The 3,279-nt window shown below is 35.2% G+C and overlaps 1 protein-coding gene across 6 annotated transcripts in view; it reads left to right on the top strand.

The window, feature by feature from the left end:
* The window catches only part of ZEB2 (zinc finger E-box binding homeobox 2), a 133,685-nt gene extending 131,587 nt beyond the window's left edge, over positions 1–2,098 (top strand). For all 6 annotated transcript variants that reach the window (XM_027055838.2, XM_027055839.2, XM_053215014.1 and 3 more), the window contains one exon: positions 1–2,098. This exon is cut by the window's left edge and continues 3,480 nt beyond it. The gene's annotated coding sequence lies outside the window, so the exon portion shown is untranslated.
* Positions 2,099–3,279: the final 1,181 nt, after the last annotated feature.

Below are 3,279 nucleotides of genomic sequence, written 5' to 3'. Positions count from 1 at the left end.
CCCACTCCTGTCACCCCCTTCTTTGTCATCTTTTTCTAGCTTCACTTCAGGCAGACTCAGAATACCTGAGTCTGGAAATACCAGGATACCACTCGCAAATTTGTGACAATCACTACATTATCCCATATCTAAGATGTTTTTAAATGCCATTTGTCCACGAACACTATTGTGCATTAGAGCCACATAATCTTACAACTCGAGGGAAGAATAAAAATGTTCGGCTTATCCTAAGATTCCTTTCCAAGGTCAGGAAAAAAAGAAAAAAAAAAGCCCACTCCATAATCAAGAGACATGCATTTTAGTAACATCAGATGTATTCTTCTCTTTTCCCTTATCAAATAGCTGCTCTTCCCACACTCTTAGTTTGAAGTCTCACCCTTTTTTTTCTAGACTAGGGGGTAAGGGAGGGTGATGAAATGTTGGAACAATTGAACATCCCCGTCCATTTTCTCCAAAAGCCTTTTGTATTCTGGCAGATCTGTGCAATCTTTTTTTTCGCATGACACCGTAGGCCTAGGCCTGAAATAATGGGGAGAAGCGATGAGTATCAGGATTTCTCAGCAAGAACTAAACAAAACATACATCTTCTTTAGCGTGAATTGGACTGGGGGTGGAGTGGGTGGGGTTGGAGGAAGGAAAAAAGAATGGAATATCTGAATAAATATGAATAAATTTATTAGATACTTTTTGCCATCAGATAGCTTCCCTCCCCCCGCCAAAAGTGTTATTTTCTATCTTTCTAAGGACATAAGCCTTAACGAAAGCAATCTGAGTAACGGATTTGAGGAAATTGCCCAATAATACGTTTACATGCATTTGAACTGAAAAATTGTTAACCACGCTTTTGTCCAAGATGTGTGAGGGCCATTCAGGGGCTGTAGGGCCCTGGATAGACGCACAAACAAGTGTGTGTCTATCTGGAGCCCCACACATTGTAATAAACACAGCTGCATTTATTTGAGTATGTGATCCCATGTACATGTAAAAACATTCAAACAAACACACTCCACAGATTTATTTGATTGTGCAATGGGGCAATTATTCAAATAAACATGCTCGGTGCAATTATTTGAATCTCACATTGCATTTTCATCAATCACAGCTCTAAAAAAAGGGGGGGGAACACCAAAGAATTTATGTGGGAAAAAAAAATATATGTGGAAACAACCTTATTATAGATTTTATAGGGTTAGCCAAAGCTATGGCTCCCTCCTTAACTGTAACTCAACTATTCTGTATTCAACGACATTTGTTTCTAATGATTAATTGATTCATCCACTGGATCATGACATCAGAATGACCACAACCTTCAGAGTCATAGAGTAGTGAACTTTACAAACCTCAATTGGGTAGAAATGTGAAATCTCTGTAGTTTAAGTGCAGAATAGTTCTTCCTAGGCATTTTACATCAAGGGGATACTGTTTAAATTATTATCACTTCAAATAGCACTCCCATAAATTTAAAAAATTTTATGCATACAACAAAACATTCCTACATTTGAAGACATAAAAAAAATCACAGGTGACTCATCTGATCGTTTTATATATTAATAAATATTATGACATATATGTGAACACATCACGAATCGTATAGGTGTACCAAGAGGCAGCTTATGCCTCTCTTAAGTATGTACTGACATAACCTAATATACTAAAATGGGAAGGGGCGTTTAGTCACTGAAATATGCATCGTGTAACAAAGATGAAGAAAATACATGGCTTGTGCCCATCATAAAAAAGATTCAGACTGAAGGCTTAGCTTTGGTTTTTATTCAATTAAATTGTTAAACTGTGCACAGTGATTTTTTTTTAGAACTTGAGACATTTGTGATGTTGGCTGTTTAAATCTTTGTTACCTTCGCTGTGAATTGAAATTGTACATATTTAGTAAATCATGCAGACAAAACAAACTTTTTAGACAATATTTTTATTGGAGAGTTTTCTTTTCCTGTATCCATGTTAAAAAAAAAAAAAAACAACAAGACCTCCTTTCCCAAAATAAAAAATGTCAATACTAAATTTAAAGAAGTATAAAGGAATGATTGCTTCCTTTAGAGCTAAATATTGAAATAAACATGGAGATAATTGGCAACCTGTTCTTTTGGGCTAATAGGCCGTGTCCAATTTTTTGGGTCTGATGTTTCAGAGGGCCTCTGTTTCAGGGTTGAAGATGATCTATTAATCTCTGAATTAAACAAATGCTATTAAATTACAGAAATAAATCCCTCAGTCTTCATTTGTACATGAAATCTGGAATCAGAGAAACAACACTGAGATGACACGAATGTGCTGCAACCCCAAACTTGCTCTATTAAAACAGTCGCCTACCACCTATAATCTAGTATGACATGTTAAAAGGCTCCAAAATATCGAAAATATAAAATGAGCATGGCCATTCCCATTTGGCCTTGAGATGAATATGACAAAGATTCTAATAATTTTAGTCAAAGAAAATGATGAGTAAAAAATACATGAAGATTAAAGCAGTGACAAATGATCTTTTAAGTATTCTAATTGGTCTTTCTCATTCATATCTTTGATTCTACAGAAATTGCAAATCCTGATGGTCCTGATTTCTAAGTGCGCCCATCAGCTTTCTCTCTTTCACTTCACAGAATATGCCTGTTAGATTTGGAACGAAGAATAAGCCCCCAAAATGTTAAAAATAGACTACCGCCCTGGCAGGAAATTTAGCATTGGCAAGCCCAGAACTCAGAAGGAATTGATCTAACATAAGGAAACGTTCAAAGAAAGATTTGTGCATTATGATCCTGTTCTGAGCACTTTCAGAGCAGTCAAATGGAAGGATGAGAGAGAGAGAGAGAGAGAGAGAGAGAAATGGAAGGATGAGAGAGAGAGTGCATAGGTTTTGCAAATTTTGTATGTATACATTGAATATTTAGTGTTAGAAAACAACAATAATACCCAAGAGATGAAAGGAGTTAAAATGGAGTGTTGTTGAGATTTTATATATTGTTATCTTACACAAATGGAAAACACTTAAAATGTTGATACTGGAAAAATAAAAGTTTCTGAAGACAACATCACAAAAAACTCTATGTAACTTATAAGATATGCCAACAATAAAAGAGAGAAAATATTAACTTATCTTTACTCTTTTTATAAGAAACTTAGGTTTTAGTGTATAACCTTTCCTTAAAGGAGAATCACTCTTATCCTTTCCTAAAACCGTCTTATTATAGGGCGAAGAAGTACATTTATACTTCGGTCTAGTTTTGTATAGGAAAAGAGGAATATGGGCTTCAAATTATTTGAAAA

This window comes from Acinonyx jubatus, chromosome C1, assembly GCF_027475565.1.
Source record: "Acinonyx jubatus isolate Ajub_Pintada_27869175 chromosome C1, VMU_Ajub_asm_v1.0, whole genome shotgun sequence".
Classification (NCBI taxonomy): Eukaryota; Metazoa; Chordata; class Mammalia; order Carnivora; family Felidae; genus Acinonyx; species Acinonyx jubatus.
The sequence above is the reverse complement of the archived record's forward strand: the minus strand, read 5'-3'. Positions and strand labels throughout refer to the sequence as shown.